This window comes from Rhinolophus sinicus, linkage group LG03 (assembly GCF_036562045.2).
Source record: "Rhinolophus sinicus isolate RSC01 linkage group LG03, ASM3656204v1, whole genome shotgun sequence".
NCBI lineage: Eukaryota > Metazoa > Chordata > Mammalia > Chiroptera > Rhinolophidae > Rhinolophus > Rhinolophus sinicus.
Genome location: NC_133753.1, coordinates 90,449,794 through 90,468,496, shown reverse-complemented (window position 1 = coordinate 90,468,496; position 18,703 = coordinate 90,449,794).

The window sequence follows — 18,703 nt, the reverse complement described above, 5'->3', positions numbered from 1 at the left end:
TAGCAATGTTAGGCAAAGGGTGCATTGGAATAATATTTGTCTTTTCTGCTCCACCCTCTTTTCTTTGTTTCTTCAAATGAAGTTTTTCTCAAGATTTTTCTTAACTTAATAATTAAATCACTGTTGTTCTCCTCTGCTCACGTCATGTCAAAGGTTAATATTTGTCTGACTCTGGGTGGTGAACACACAATATGATGTATAGATGATGTAATACAGAATTGTACCCCTGAAATCTATGTAACTTTACTAACAATTGCCACTCCAATAAATGTTAATTTAAAAACAAAAAGGTTAATGTTTGTTTTGTTGTTTGTGATTTGAGAAAAGTGTATTTATGAAATATAATCTGTCAAAAAAACCTGAATGCATGAACCAGAACTAAAGATTTCATAGCACAATTATAACTGGATGTGGATTCAATGTATCACAAGACAAATATTTTTAAGTCAAAAAGAGCTTTACTTGAAAATAATAGAAAGACTCCAAAGATATCAACACTAGAGTAATTTGACAGGTATATCTATTTTCCTTAATTATGACTTTTTATGATTTCCACCGACAATATTATTTATAAACTCTGAAAGCATGTTGAAATTTTATTATGCAAATAAAACCACTGATCACTACTTCCCTAAATCTTCTCCAAATGAAAGCTGTGGGTAGCACTACTCAAATTAGAAGAACAGAGATGGCAAGACACAACTTTTAATCATGGAAAGTTCAAAAATATTTTAATTTCCTTATCTGAAGGTCTTTAAAGTAGATCCATCATCCATCTGAAATGCATCCTCTCTTGCATCCTGTTTAAACTAAAGCAAAAAGAAGACTCAGCTTAAACAACCCACCAAAGACATGTGGGTCTTGAAATTCCATGAGTCTTTGAGACTACATTCACTTTTCTAATAGCAAGCTACAGTTGACATTTGCAATTCAAAGTAAGTTTGCTTAAAGGTCAAATAGACAAGGCTGTTAAAAGCAGCAGGAGTGATATTTCTAACACTAATGCTTTGCTTCTGCACTTTTGATAAGGTTTGTATTAACCACATGAATTAAGGGCACAATATAACTACTTTATACATTGCTATTCCAGAAGAAATTATAGCTAGACATATACACCAGGAATCAATAAATAGTTGCTACTAGGAAACATTACCAATGCAATCAAGGTATTGCTGAAGAGTTGTTCCATACAAGATATTAATTGGAAACTTAGGTTTCTTTGCACTACAGTTTAGAAATTTGCTTTTCCTCCTTTGGAGAATTAATTCTAATTCACAAGTGTCCTTTTTGGTCAACCATTTTATAAATACTTTCAATTATGAGATATAGACATATAAAAGAATGTATAAAACATGTATTTACAATTTTTTAAAAAATGATAAAGACAACACACTTAAAATCACCTGTAAGGTTAAGAAACAGAACTTGGTTTCATTGCAGAAACCCACTCCTTCATCCTTCCCCAGCCTAACTCCCCATTTTAGCCCAGAGTAACCACTGTCCTGACTTCTGTAATATATGTGCCTTGGTTTTCATTATGATTTTACCATTGTAATAACTCTCTAAAAAATTTAATTTCATACTGCCCACTTTTTGGCTTCACATAAATGGAATCTATTCCATGTATTCTTCTGAGAATTACATAATTGCTCAACATCCTGTTTGAGAGCTTCATCTACATAACATGTATAGCGACTTTCCTTCTCAGGTTTTCAAATCTGAGTTAATGTTAAGCTCTTAAGATGAATTAGAGAGTGTTTCTTTTTCTGTTCTCCAGAAGATTCTGTGCAAAATTAGAATCATTTTATTTCTTCAATATTGAGAAGAATTTTCCAGTAAAAATTATGTAGTAGTAATAATTATGTGATAATATAGTGATTTTTCATGTATACGTCACTTTTATAATATAATATAACATAATATAAAATTTAATCATTATAAATATTAACAGTGTTATTTGCATCAATAAACACATATACTTACTTGGTTTGGAATGGAGCTTGGTTTTCCTTGGGTTTTTTGTTTTGTTTTTTTTTGTTTTTCGGTCCATACCATGCTTTGTTTGTTTTTAATTGAATAGGCATATTATTGACTTGTACAGCTATTCAGAATAGAACGATAAAAATAAGAAAAATTTGATTTTTAAATATAGACATAAAAAGTTTTTTTCCCTCCAAATAAGTAAACAGAAACTAAATGGTTTTTGTTTTTTTCAGTTTTGGAGGTCTGTCTTAAAACTTTCGTAGATATTTTCACTTTTAATATAAAATGAAAATGCAGTACCCCTGTCAACATTACATGCTGACTCATGTGAAATCTGTTTATTCTATATCATAATGCTGCGGGCTTAGAGTCCATCTTCCCATGTATTACTGTGGAATTTCAAATTAGCTCCATACAGATAACACCAACCCCAAGAAATAGGTCTCATGGTATACTGTGATAGAAATGCATGTTAAATAGAAATACAGCAAACATTAATGGCCAATATGATTGCGGTCCAAAATTAATATCAAATATTGAACTAAGTAAGGTTATGAATTTGTGAGTCTATTTATCTCTGTGCCTTTCAGGTTTTCAATTTCTTCATGCTTTGATTTCATTTTCTTTAAAGCAAATTCTTCCTGAATTAAAAACAGTTTTAAAGACTTCATAGAAACCAGTGTCCTCGCCTATCAACAGGGTCCTTTTCTCTTTTGAGACATAAAATACTTGCCTCTATTATATTTTGAATAGTAAGTCACACAATATTGTTGGATAATTCAAAGGCTTAAGTAGATTTTGTTCAAAAGCCTATACATTCCCCCTGCGCAAGGGAAAAGTAAGGTATGATATAAATCACAGACACATGAACCTAATAACAATTAAAAGAAATTTTAGACTTATTAATTGATTACCAAGTATTTCAGAAAAAAACTAAATAAACAAATGAAGGATAGAAAGAATGAAAATGTACATAATTCTGTCTTGTGATAGCACTAATATTCACATCAAAGCTAAGGCCAATGCATATTATGTTGCTTTTATTCCATCTTTGAAAAATTAATCACATTAAGTGGCTACCACTGCCGCACTAAATGTTATAGATCTTTTCAAAACTGTTATTGTTCTCTCAGGAGAAAAGAGTCCCCATCTTAACTGGATAGATGTATTTTTTTTTTTTATCACAGAGTAACTATCTCACAATCTTCCAAAATATACAAAATTTTGTGGCATAAAAATCTCATTCTTTTTATTTTTTATTCTCCCATTGGCCTTTTATTGCATCTTTTCAAAAATTTGAATTGAGGGCCGGCCCGGTGGCTCAGGCGGTTAGAGCTCCATGCTCCTAACTCCGAAGGCGCCGGTTCGATTCCCACATGGGCCAATGGGCTCTCAACCACAAGGTTGCCAGTTCAATTCCTCGACTCCCACAAGGGATGGTGGGCAGAGCCCCCTGCAACTAAAATTGAACACGGCACCTTGAGCTGAGCTGCCGCTGAGCTCCTGGATGGCTCAGTTGGTTGGAGCACGGGCTATCAACCACAAGGTTGCCAGTTTGATTCCTCGACTCCCGCAAAGGATGGTGGGCTGTGCCCCCTGCAACTAGCAATGTCAACTGGACCTGGAGCTGAGCTGCGCCCTCCACAACTAAGATTGAAAGAACAACAACTTGACTTGGAAAAAAGTCCTGGAAGTACACACTGTTCCCCAATAAAATCCTGTTCCCCTTCCCCAATAAAATCTTTAAAAAAAAATTTTTTTAATTGAATCCTACACCCTGTAAGAAAGTATCCCTGAAATAATTATTTATACTTAAATTCTTTATACTCTGTGTTTGCAGAGCATCAGAATTTTTCTCCAAAAAAACATTATTGTAGAAGTTTATTTTTAAAAAAAGCTTTTTAAAAGAGAGTATCTCTCAGCAATTCTGTATCTTTCTTCAATAGCAATTCTGATAAGTTTCAGGCTAACTTAAAAAGTGAGAAAATATACAGGAAGCTTTCAAACTCCATCCCTGTTTTCTCATATCCCCTTACCCTATAAATATGGTAAATTATGGTGAACAATGCTTTGCCTAATTGACCATCTAGTGACCATCTAGTGTTTGTCAGGTTTAAAAACCCCATTTAAAAGAACCAAGTTGGTTTGTATCCATTATGAAGCCTTACTTCCTGTTTAAAAGTTAAGTCCCTCTCCATAAAAAGGAATAAAGTTGTAACACCTACCATTGGGAAGCGCCACTCTTGCTCTTAGAGATTGAAAGGTAGATAGTCTGGCCTAGTTATGTCTCTCATGGAATACAGCATGGCTTCATACACTTAAATCAATTCACACTCGCCTATAATACTTTTCATAAAATTATGGCCTGCCTCTACATGATTTTTATGTGCGTGGAAAAATCAGGTTCATAGTTATCCCTTTCATTGTTTAGTTATTTGGAAAACAAGGCACTTTCCTTTTTTCTAACTCTCCACACATAATGTAGGGCCATTTGTACTTAAGGTACCTAAGTCTTCCTTAGCCTCTATTTAAAGTTTGCTGATACATGCACCCCTTGTTGCGTCTGATGCCTCATTGCACCTCTATGAATGGTAAGGATTCTAATCTGATATGAAATTTTCAACAACTCCATTGAGTTTAGAAATTATACATAAATTAATTAATCAAATTTAAAAGAATTATTATTTACAAATAAATAAATAAAAGCCATTTAAAGTAAGCTTTACCTAGCATTCTAAAAACAATTTTAGCTTTTAGTTAGAAACATAGATTATTATTATTATTGGCAATTCAACATCATTCAGCTATTAGACATAAATGAATAAGTTTTCTCTTTCCTGATGATCCCAACAGTCTAGAGATTAACAATATCCCAAGATAAAAACCTATGTTTGAATACTGCTCCACAATTTATTTACTACTTGTGTGACCACTAATAAATTATTTGACATGACTGTTTCATTTTTCTCATATATAAATTTTTCACATTTAAGTTATTGCACTTGTTTATTACACTAGATGGAAGTTCCAATATAATGTTATTATAGGAGTGATGAGATTGGCTATACTTATCTTGTCCCTATTTGTTGGGGGAAAGTCTTCCATGTTTATCATTGAACAGAATGTTAGCTACAGAGTTTTTATGGAATAGCAGGCATATTTTAAACAGGAATTCTCTCAATATCTTAAACCATCTCACCCCTCAAATCTCATAGTTACACAAATTATAACATTGCATTTTCAACTGACGTAACCAAGAAACTAAAATAACAAGGTAAAGCTTGGTAATATTTTAAAAGTCACTTAAAAAGCTGAGAAAACTCAGTGCCTTTTTTCTAGTTAGTGGAGTTATTATGCGCACCACAAGGTCCATTATTCTTTGAAGAAAATCCATATCATTCATCCCTTTCAGTTCTCAAGCATTTCAATTACCTTGTATAATTTACCCCAAAATTAAAATGCATGTTAATGAAACATAATTTCAGTTTTTCCCTATTAGGATGCTCAGAATGAGAGAATTTAAAACTTTCTTCTTAGATTGATTGAATCTCTATGAGAGAATGTTCTTTCTTCTTAACAGATCAGTACAAAATATTACCCACAGGGACCCAAGCTCACATGTGCATATACCATCTCCCACTGTTGACAAAGATAAATTACTTCCTCATTATTTCTCCCTGCATGACAAACCAGCTCCACTTTGTAGTCTGCTACAAATCCAGAGACATTTTACAAGATTGATTTTTCATTAATGTTTTATTACTCAATAATTGATTTATATTTGTGGTCTTCTCAGAGAGCAGCATATGTGCTAAATGAAATTCCCTGCGATGAGCTTGAGATGCCAAATCTTTCCATTTGAGGAAAGTCCCTCCCCTTTTTTGTATATAAAAAAAAAGTTGTATGTTCTTTGAATTTGACCATGACAACTGTGGTTGCTTCTGGTGGTATTAGGCACTATTAGTCATGTTTCTCTATGACTCATCTTGCTTACCTCCTTAATGCCAGAAATCTGCATACTTTAGTGTTCTTTATAAAAATAAAATAAAAAGAATGTGGGGGAGAGAATTCTAGGTTGCTAGTGAATGAGACTTGCCACCTGAATCTGAATCTCTTCATACACCATTTAAAAGCCATATCTCTCAATAAAGAGAGCAAATATAACCACCTGTAATCTATACCTATAGTGTAGCCAGAAGACAGAACATACCAGAAAACTTAATTGCATGTAATAGGAAAATAAACATCCCAACACCAGCAGAGGCAGCTCCAGAATCCAAAGTGGATTGGGAATTAGGCAAACATTATGCAGAAAATAGGAGAGAGCTCTGTGCACCTTGCAGTAGAAAAAGATAAATAAAATCATCGTGGTCATCATCAAAAAAGAGGCCTGCCTCCTTTGGGAAAAAATACTGAGAAAAATCTGAGACAAAGAGAATAGAGAATAGATCTTCTCAGTGGCATTATGATCTCAAGGACTATTAAAATTAGGTATTTTTTTAATCTCAAATGTTTGATAAAGTAGAAATACAAAATTATCTGTTCACAATTCAGTAAAAATAGAAATTTATAATAAAACCAAAAAAAAAAAAACCCATAAAGTCATCATATATGGGAATATTAAAATGTTTATATTAAACAACTCAGGTTAAAGTAGGAACTGAAATTACAGCATTTCTAAAATGTAATGATAATGAATATATATCATATCAGTGATCAGACAGAAGTTCTTAACCTTAGGTCTTTATATCAATAAAATTGAAAAATAAAGTGAAATAAATTAAATCCCCAAATCAAAATAAATAGAAAAATAACATTGTATGAATATCTACTACATGTCAAGTCTTCTGAGCAACTTTACATATTATTAAAGCCATTTATTATCTACTAGGCCTAGGTATTATCCTAGGTATTCTACACACATATCTGTTTTCATCCTCACAACAGTTCCATGAGGTAGCATTATCCCATTTTACAGATGTAGAAAATAAAACCCAGATTAATTTATCCAAGATCTGCAGCTAACAAGTAAGAGAACCAGAGTTTCAGAGGAGATCCACCTGACTTAGTCTCAGGTAGCATACTTACTTTGACAGTACCTGAGAGCATACTTGTATTAATATTTACATGATTATGTTTGAACAATCTTAGTGGGGTCTGAAGAATATACTTTTCTGCCTATCCCAAATTTTGGCCTTCATATCTTTAAGCTTGAGTAACATGGGACTCTAGCACTTAAAGAGAAAAAGGAATCTCTAAACGTACCTCTGCACATTCATAAAAATAAAAATGCTTATGACTAATAAAGAATTGAACAACACTTAGTGTACCACGAAATACAGTGACAGCCAAAATTTACTCTCCTGCCACTCATGTTAATTTATGTGGCTTTCTACTTCTAAAATAATTCACAGAAACCACACAAATTGCATTTTAAATATTAAAGTGATCCTTCATACTAACATGACTAGCATTTTCTAAATTCACCTAAATGTGTAGAGCTTCCAGGTGGCATGTCAATCAACACACATTTGGTTGTTACGTTAAACATGAGTCCTGTTTCTAAAGCACTGCTGTTTCTGTAAGTAGACTGCATCACGTGTGCATCACTGCAATAGTATAGGAACATGATTGTCCGACCTAAAATCTCTGTTATTACAGGTCAGTCCTGGCATTTAAAGTGTTCCACTTAAGCATTTCAATATCAGTTGCAAAACTTAAATTGAAATGTGTAATAGAACTCATGGTAGGAATTGTAGGAAACACTGTCCAAACTGATTTAGTCATTCCTTTCACATTCTTTTTTTTTTTTTTTTTCTTTTTATATTAAATATGTGAAGCACCTTGATTTTATTTGTGATTTATCAGTGGTTTTAGTACATTCACAAAGTGGCACAACCACCTCCTCTAATTCCAAACATTTTCATCACCCCACAAAGAAAATCCATACCCATTAGCAGTTACTTTAGGTCCCCCTCTTTCCATCTCCAACCAGCCTCTGGCAAACACTAATACACGTTCTAGTTCTATTAATTTGACTTTTCTGGACATAAAGATGTCCAGAATCTGAAATGGACTTATCCAGTATGTGGCCTTTTGTGTCTGGCCTAGCTCATTTAGCATAATGTTTTTAAAATTCACTCCTGTTGTATTATATGTCAGTACTTCACATCTTTTTATGTCTGAATAATATTGATTATATGGCTATATTACATTTTGTTTGTCCATTCATCAATTGATGGGCATTTAGGTTGCTTCCATATTTCAGCTTTTATGAATAATGATGCTGTGAACATCCATGTACAAGTTCTATGTGAACATCTACTCTGTGGTATATACCTAGAAGTGGAACTGCTGGGTCAAACGATAACTCTCTATATAACTGCTAGAAATTGCCAAACTATTCCCCAAAGCAGTTACACTAGTTTACGTTCCCACCAGCAGTATAAGGGATCCAATTTCTCTGCATCTTCTCCAACACCTATCATGACCAGACTTTTTGATTAGGTGTCACAGTGGATGTAAAGCGAAATCTTGTTTTGATTTGAATTTCCTAATAACTAGTGTTGTTAAGCATCTTTTTGTGTGTTTATTTATCACTTGTATATCTTCTCTGGAGAAATGTTTATTCAAACCCTTTCAACATTTTTTGATTGTGTCTTTTTTCTTTTCATTACTAAGTTGATTGTGTTCTTTACATATTGAATGCAAGTACCTGACAAGATACATGGTTTGCAAATAGTTTCTCGCACTGTGGGTTGTATTTTTACTTTCTTAATGGTGTCCTCTGAAGCATCAAAGTTTTTAATTTTGATAAATCACAATTTCTTTTTTTTTCTCTATTTTGCTTGTGCTTTGGTATCATCTCTAAGAAATCAATGCCTATTACAATGTTATGAAAATTTACACTTCTTATATTCATGGCATCTGTCTTACCATCCGGGCTACTATAACAAAATACCATAGACTGAGTAATCTAGAAACAACAGAAATGTATTTCTTACGGTTGTGGAGACTGAAACCCTAAGATCAGGGTGCCAGCATGACTGGGTCCTGGTGAAGGGCTCTGAGATGCAGCCTGCCAACTTCTCAGTGTGTCCCCACATGGTAGAAGGGGTGAGGGAGCTCTAGGGGCTCTTTCCCATTTAGAATACTAATCCCATTTACGAAAGCTCCATGCTCGTGACCCAAGCATGTCCCAAAGGTCCCACTTACTAATTCCATCGCATTAGACCTTAGGACTTCAACATAGGAATTTCGAAGTGGATACAAACATCCAGACCACAGCACCAGTGTACTGCACTTCTCTAAGATGACTATGGTCAGTACTCTTTTCCAATGATGCTAACTCTATTTGTCCAAGTGAATTCTTTGTAGATTTGATGGTCCTCACAGTGGAGGCTTCTAGATACTTGGCTCTCAATAGGGTAAAAAGAGTAGCCATTTTGACAAAGAAGAGCAAGAAGAGTTTGCCTATGTACAGCCCATATGCATATACATTTAATATAGTGTAGACCCAGAGACCTCGAGGTAATGGAGCAATGTTCAGTGGTAGAACTATGGCATGGGAAGCTAGAGAGCTGGATTATACTTTCTACTCTACCACAAATAACTGTATGACAATGGAGAAGTCATTTACCTACTCTGTCTACTGAGTCTGAACTATTCTATGGAGGAAAAATTATTTTTTTGTATATATAAATTTTTAATTTTTTTATAAATGTATATACCAGAATGCCCCAAAATATACACATTTTAAGAGATGTTATCTATGTATTACTTTTTGAAGTTGAATTAAATACAGTAGCAATGTGTAGTATGATGTTGGCTCAAAAGATGGTGTTAATCAAATGAATGCTAGCGTCATTAGTTGTATTACAATTTTAATACAGTTTTTTTCCTTTCTTAAAATGTGTATACATTTTTTAGCACCCTCTATGTGTGTGTGTGTGTGCATGGTTTGATTTACTTCTAAAATTATGTAATATATGACTCTAGGCAAGATGGAAAACTAACATGGTTGGCTGACTATCTCTCCAAAATCAAACTGGGGAAACTACCACTTTCAGAAGGAAATATAAATTCAAAGAACTAGAAAGTGAACAAGAGACAGAGACAGATAAAGACACCAGTGGAGAAGAAAAGCTTTGTGAACTATTCTGTGGAAAATGGAGGTTAGATAGTCAAAGGAGTTGAAAAATAGATAAGATAAAAGCAATTGAAGTTCTGTTCCTGCCTCTCCCTTGCATTATATTGGATATTACCACTAAAACATCATGAAGGTATTTCTAGCAACAGCCCAAAATATTTGTGGAGGTGTACACAGAGGTTCTATCACGGTAAAACAAAAGTTCTGAAGGGAAGAGGAGACATGTCACTAGCTGTCCTCAGACATTTACTCAGCCATTCTTTCTATGTCAAGCTGGGCAATAACAAACTAAGATGATATCTTCCCTTAAGTGCTGTCTCTACGTAAGGGTTTAAAGGTAAAAGACTGGACATAGTAATTATCTGGCTGGACAGCAGGAAATGGGAGCCACTAACAGTAGATTTATGGGCTGGAAACATCTAGTCTGGGTCTTATAACCTCACTCTCCTTAAACTCAATAGGAATCATACAAACCAGGTCCTGGCCTTGAGTTCTTCCTTACTTTGGATTACCAGAAAGAATAGTTGATATAGAAAAGAAACATGAGCTCACAGGCAAAATAACTAAACAACTGATAAGAACAATACCTCAAAAAACAACAATTTTGAAAAGTTTAAAATTTAGAAAATTCAGCCTGGAGTAGAATTATTAGAAGAGATGGATCAAGAATTGAAATAAGAATGATAAACATACATAAGAAGATAGGGAAATATTTAAGTATGTAAAAGAGTAAGAGATTATTAAAAATCAAGAATTATTTAGTATAAAAAAATAATAGCTGAACATAGAGAACACTTAGATGAGACAAACAGTATGATAGATACAGACAAAGACACAGCCTGGCAGATTTTGCTGGTAAAGAAAAAACAAGCCATTTTAAGATTCAGACAGTTTATTAACTGATACAGTATACACAGGGAAAGTAAGAATAGCTACAGGTGCTAGCTCCCTGCATCATTTATCCCAACAGACTGCACTGAAAGACGGGGTATATGATGGTAACATAAATGACAGGACACACTATTGTTAAGGGGACAATGCCATGCTACAGCTAATTAATTTTATAGTCTCTTATATGGGTGAAGCAAATATTCTCCTACCTCATGGGAAGGATGGAGGTAATGAGAAACTGTCTCATGACAGCCAACAGTCTCCTTGCTAGATAGAGAAACAAGTAGGAAATGGCCTTTTAGAAGCTTTTTAATAGCCTCTCAAGGTCTCACATTCTGGGAGGGCTGCAAGGCATTCTGCCGAGACTCAGATCAGTTAGGGTTTAAGCCTTTCCTATGTGATCTATGTAGGTATCTGCAAGGTTGTTAGGGTGCCACATCAAGAGTCATTCTCCTACAGAGACATAGCATATAGAAAAGAAAATAAAGAAACAACGGATTCTAGAAATGGAAATGCCAACATCTGGATAATAAGAGATAAAAGAAAGAAGAATAAAAATGGAGAGGAGAAAATAAATGGAAGAAGTAATGGAGATAAAATTTACGGAAGTAAAGAAAGGTAAAAAAAGATCTCAGATTCAGAGGTCTAATAATATTCCAATAATGAAAGGGAATGGAAAAACCACAAGTGAATATAAGAGCAGGAAATTTAAGAATATAAAATGACAAGGAAAGATTCTGAAAGTCTCTAAAGGGAAAGAGAAGAAAACCAACATTAAAAAATAATGTTTATATTTGACTTTTCAAAACAACTGTGAATGTATTAAAACTAATGAAGTTATTTTTTAATATTAGAGGAAAATATTTAAATTATAATTTTATATCAAGTCAATTTAGAAGTCAAATATGAGGGACTAATAATGATATTTCCAGGAACTTCTACATCTAGATAGGACGCAGCAGACTGTAGTAGGCTGACATTTCTGCTACAACAAAGAGGAAAAGCTAGAAAATTTATAAAATTATATTTTAGATATATCACAGAGTCATAGAAACAAAGATTAGATATAATGAAACTACATAAAAGGTATAACTGACTTCTGAAGTGAGTTGGTGATTGTCAGCTATATCTTTTCCCAAAGGCATTTGCTATTCTAGACAAAGGCTGAAGATTTCAGTTGCTCCAGGCAGAAGGCCTCTGTTAGGGCAAGAAAAATCAGCAAAGAATTCACATATTGCTGGAGTGACAAATTAGAAAATTGAGAAGCCTCAAGCACATGACACACTTACACACACATGATATTCGCTCATTTATGAGGATGTATAGTAGGTTGACAAGATATGCCAGAAGTATCTAAAAGGTAAAGTCTCATAATGCTTAGGAAGCAAAACCCAGTGGCTAGAAGACTTTCCCAGGCAATTAACCATCTCCCCACTTATCCATCAGGCAAATTTTGAAGCTGCATGAGGCAGAGGTTTAAAAAAATAAGTTTGGAAACCCCAGGTGAGAAAAACTGAATTGTCCACAATCTTTTGGGGATGAAGACACAAAGACTTAACAGGCTGTTAAGAGCCCATGAAGGTCACAACATAGGAATAGGTACAATCCAGAGAGAAATTTAGTCTTATGAAAATTTCAGCTCAGACCTAACCTGTCTCAGTCCCTGACTGAAATGATATAAGCACCATTTTACTGTATTATAAGAAAAAATTATCTCTGGTAGAAGATATCATCATCAAGAGTACCTACAGATCTTTGGTACAAAATGGTCAGCATCCAAAAAAAAAAAAGTTACAATCAAGAAGAGAAACCATACGAATGATAAGCAAGAGTCAAATTAAGTATTTTCAATTTTTTTGAGTTATCTCCATACTGTTTTCCAGAGTGGCTGTACCAATCTGCAATCCCACCAATAGTACACAAGGATTCTCTTTTCTGCACATCCTCGCCAAAACTTGTTGTTTGCTGATTTATTGATGATAGCCATTCTGACAGGTGTGAGGTGATATCTCCTGGTGGTTTTTATATGCATTTCTCTAATGATTAGTGACATTGAGCATTTTTTCATATGTCTGTTGGCCATCTGTATGTCATCTTTAGAGAAATGTCTCTTCATGTCTTCTGTCCATTTTTTAATTGGGTTATTTGTTTTCTTTGGTGTTCAGTTGTATAAGTGTTTTATAAATTTTGGATATTAACCCCTTATCAGATGAATCATTGGCAAATATTTTCTCCCATTCAGTATTATGCCTTTTGTTTTATTGGTGGTTTCCTCTGCTGTGAAAAATTTTTTTAGTTTGATGTAATTCCACATGTTTATTTTTTCTTTTGCTTCCCCTGCCCAGGGTGGGGGATATATCAGTAAAAATGGAATTACCTATGACCCAGCAATTCAACTCCTGGGTATCTATCCAAAGAAATCCAAAACACAAATTCGAAAAATATATGCACCCCTATGGCTATGGCAGAGCTATGCACAATAGCCAAGACATGGAAACAACTAAAATGCCTCTCAGTACATGACTGGATTAAGAAATTGTGGTACATGTATATAATGGAGTATTACTCGGCCATGAAGAAGAATGAAATCCTTCCATTTGCAATGATATGGATGGACCTAGAGAATATTATGCTAAGTGAAATAAGTCAGTCATAGAAAGACAGAAAAAGACAAATACCATATGATCTCGCTTATATGTGGAATCTAAAGAACAGAATCAATGAACAAACAAAATAGAAATAGACTCAAAGATATGGGGGGGAAAGAAAAAAACAACTGAAGGTTGCTAGACAGGAGGGGGGATGGGGAGAAGGTAAAGGGATTAGAAAGCACAAATTAGTAGTCACAATATTGCCACAGGGATATGAAATACAGTTTGAGGACTATCATCAATAATGGTGTCAGATCAGATAGGCACTGGACTTACTAGGGAGATCACTTCATACACTGTGTATTGAATGTATAATTGAATGAATAATATTGAATATATATATATATATATATATATATATATATATATATATATATATACAATTTCATCCCGTGATATATCTATTCAAGGGATGTGAAGTACAGCATAGGGAACATAGCCAATGGAATTGTAACAGATATATATGATGTCAAAGGAGTAGTAGATTGGGGGGGGTTTATAACTTTGTAAAGGGTGTAAATGGCTATTACATTGTTTTGTACACCTAAAACTAATAAAAGGGGGGGGGGTGTTCAAAATAAACAGAAGCAAACCAAGATAATCCAGACATTTGGGTCAATAGACAACAACTTTAAAATAACACTGATGTGTTAAAAAAAAATACTGGAAATGATGGACAAAATCAGTAAAATTTAGAGAATTTTAACTAAAATTTGATACCTAAACTATGAATCAACTGAATGACCTATAACTGAAAATACATTTTTCTGAAAATAAAAAATCAGTTGATATTCTTAACAGCAGACACAGGATTGGCATGGTCAATGTAAAATATTTAAAAATGAAGCACAGAGCAAAAAGAATAGGAACAATAGACAAAGTATAAGAAAAATGTGAGGCAGGCTAAAATGCTTAACTTGTGTGTAAATCAGGTCTTAGAAGGAGAGGAAAAAAATGATGGGACAGAAGTGATATTGGAAGAGATAATGGCTGAGAATTTTCCAAAACTGATAAAGAAAAAAAAAATAATCACAGATTGAAAAAGTGTAGCAAACCTCAAGGAGAATAAATACAAAGAAAATTACAGCTGACATATTACATTAGAACAGCTGAACCAAAAACAGACATAATCTCAAAGCAGGGAGAAAGCAACATGTTGCCCTTATTGGAAGCAGGAATGACAGCTGACTTCTCAACACAAATGATGAAAGCCAGAAAATGAAGGAATAACATCTTTAAGTTGCTAAGAGAAAATAACTGCCAATCTATAATTCCATATTCAGCAAGAATGTCTTTTGAAAATAAAGGGAAAGATGTTTTTAGAAAAACAAAAGCTGATAGAGCAGAAATTCTACACTTCAGTCAGACAAAATGATCACAGAGAGAAATATGAGTGTTGAAAGGGATAAAAAACCCTGAAAGGGTAATTACAGGGTAAATGTAAGGTAATTCGTATTGACTACAGTTTTTGCCTATTCGTAAGTTTGAGAATGTCTGACCTGAATTATTGGTAGATTTCTTTACAATGTGAGGTTTTTCATGCCTCTGTGACCTCAGCCTTGGGTCCTAGTCATCAATTCCAAAAGAGTAGGTAAATAACACTGTCATTATAATAACCTTCAAAACATCTGACAAAACATTTCAAATAAATACTAAGTCAAGGAGAAACACAATACATGCCCAAAAGATGAGGACAGGGAATGATTCCTTTGGGCTAGAACATTCAGGGTCTAGACTTTATAAAGGAGGTAGACCTGAGTTGAACTTGAAGAATAGTTGAACTATAAATGAAGATGAGGCAGAAGGAGAATATTTCATGTAGTAATTGCAGTCAGCATGGAATGTGAAGACTTAATGGAAGTGGAAGCAAAGAAATTGGATGGAGTCAAACTGAAAAATGTTAAACCTGAGTGATAAGAAAAATAATGACACAATTTGACCAAATCAAAGAAGCCTGGTAGAAGAACTAAGAGTAAAATGTTTTCAATTTGAGACATGTTTAATTTTAAGTGACAGCAATGAATAAATTGTGTAGCCCAGAAAAAAAAACTTTTTAAAGATGCTAATGGAATGAAGAATCAAGGTCGGGGCTGGAATTGATCAATTTGCATTATAAAGTTGCATCCTTTTTTTAAAATGGCTAATTCAAATCAACTACCTTAGAAATTCATGTTCTCCTGGAAGCAATATTTCTTGCTATTTTAAACTTACTAAAAACCTCAAATAAAACCTAAAAAATTGTATTTTAGTTGGTTCCTTTTTGCAATTCTATTTAACAACTTTCTTTGCAAGATAAGAAGAGGGCTTATTTTAAAATTATGTGATATTCTAAAATTTTGATTTTAGAATGAGTTGCTAATATACAAATCATGATGGATGATTAAGGATATGTTAAAATTAGTAGATATTCATTCCACAGGGGATGAAAATCAGTGTATTCTTATTGAAAAGAAAGTAAAATAACAGGCAAAATAAATACTTCTATACTTCTAGATATTGATGACCCCATTACTTTGGCAAAGAAGAAATAAAAGTTATAGCATTTTTATTCCATTTGTGCTGCTTTTCAGGTGCTTGAAATTAGTGACTCTAAAAAGATTTTTTTTAAATAAAGGTTTTTTTGTTTTGTTTTTTTCTATGTGAAAGGAAATTCATTGACATCTAATTTAAACAACAATATGCAGTCACGCAGGTAGCTTTATTTTTCATGATGCTTTCCTTTATCTAGGTGGTACTGATAAGAATCCTCTTTGAAATTTTCATTAAATACATTCCCAGCAGTAATAAAGAATGAAATAAAAGTGTTATATTGATCATTTATAGAAACATGTGAAACTATTATGAATAACAAAATAGAACATTTTTATTAGTTATGCTCACATATTTGTATGGAAAATTTTCACAGAAATTCTAGTTAGTATTTAGCAAGTTGAAATAATGTAAAGTTTATAGCCTGCAGAACAAAACACACAAAATAAAAATGTATAAAACAAATAAAGTATTTTCTTTATTCCCATTTTCGAAAGAAAATGACTTGCATTCCTCATTATCACTCTGTATGTGTGGAGAGTGAGAATCTTGCCTGTCAATCATAGCAATCGGCCTCAATAGCCATGACAAAGTCACAGTCAGTCAAATTGAAATGGGGGAAGACAGTCCACAGTTCCACAGGGTCACTTCTACATGATCTTTTGATGTCGCCATCAAAATCAGGATAATATCGATCACATCAATCAGGATAATATTAGGCTGGAAGCAGTAGGAAGCCTTGTGAATAATGACTTTTACTTTAGTAGTTTCTTTTGGCTCATGTAAAAATGTAAGAGTTCGGAGGTCAATAGTACAGGGTGATACAACTGCACAAGGACATTCATCTTCCTAGTTTGCAACTTGGCTTTTACTCATGGTCGGTGGATGGCTTCTGATTTCTAAACACCAAATTACCGTCTCAGGCTTGTAAATAGGGAAAAGACAAGGCCAGTGGGCATGCCAGCCTCACCTGCCCCAGAAGGCCCACCCAGGGCTCGTGATTACATTTCATTATTTGGAACTGGATCACCTTTAGCTGCAAGGAAGTCTGGGAGGCATTCTAGCTCTCCATATTCAATACTAGAAGGAAAGGAAAGTCGGGATGGCTCTTGGGCTGCTAACATATAGCAGCGAGGTCACTGGATAGCTGCAGAGGGTCTCTCCAAGTGTTGAGCTGACTATCATAGTACATATGAGTGCACTGCAAGCGTATGCAAGCATATGCATAGTGAGGCCAAAAACAGAATCCTCTGAAAGGATCAGCGGTAACAGTGCCCAACACTCCCACGGGTCTCGAGATAAGTGTCTGTAGCCACAGCCACACTGAAAAACCATGATTCATGTAACCCTGATTACAGTACAGAAAGGTTTTGCTCCAGTAGTTAGGAATTATTAGCTCTAAACTGAGTACTGTAGACCAAAAACCAATATAATATTGTATGTCAACTATACTTTAAAATAAATTATAAATAAATAAAGCACTGCTCCAGTCCTACTATAAAAAATAAATATTAGATGTAAGATCCAAATGGATCAACTGTTTCCAGATATCTTAACTATAGCCAAGTACGAAGGTTAAGAATTTACCAGGCATTCAAAGAAGCAGAAAAATACTGCCCGTAATAAGAGAAAAAAAAAAAAAGAAATATCAATTCAATTAAAACTGACCAAGAACTGACATGGATGCTAGTATTAGTAAATAAGGACATTACAGGAAATTAAAATCATATCTATATGTTCACAAAGTCAAGTAGAGACATGGAAGATATTAACAAATAAGACAAATCAAAATTCTACAGATAAACATTACAATGTATAAGATAACAAATACACTGGAAGGGATTAATGGCAAATTAGGCATTGTGTAAGAAGATAATGATGAATTTGAAAAGGTCAGTAAGAAATATCCAAAATGAAATAACAAAGTATGTAAAAAGGAGCAGTGAGTTGTGTGACAACTTCCAGAAACTTTATGTGCGTGTAACTAAAATCTCTAAAAGAGAGAAGTAGAGAAGTGCCAAATGATATTTGAAGAAATAATGTCTGATTATTCACAATAGCCAAAATGTCAAAACAGCCTAAGTATCCATCGACAGACAAATGGATAAAGAAAATGTTGCATATATTTACAATGGAATATTATTGAGTCATAAAAAAAAGAAATCCTGCCCTTTGTGACAATATTTAAGCTAAGTTAAATACATCAAACAGAAAAAGACTTCCTGGCAATTACTCACTCTTGCTCTCTCACTCTCAGCCACAGAGTTGTGCATATTCACTTCCTCTACTTGTTCCCCTTCATTAACTCCTCGTATTATGCCTGTGAAACTTCTGACTCCATTATCCACTGACACAGCTGTGGCTCAGGTCAAAAATGCCTGATTTATTATGAAATTCATTGGGCAGTTTTCATCTGTTTGACCCTTCCATAGCATTTAACTCTATTCACCACATCTACTTAAACATTTCTCCTCTCTAAATTCGTAATTCTCCTCATCTA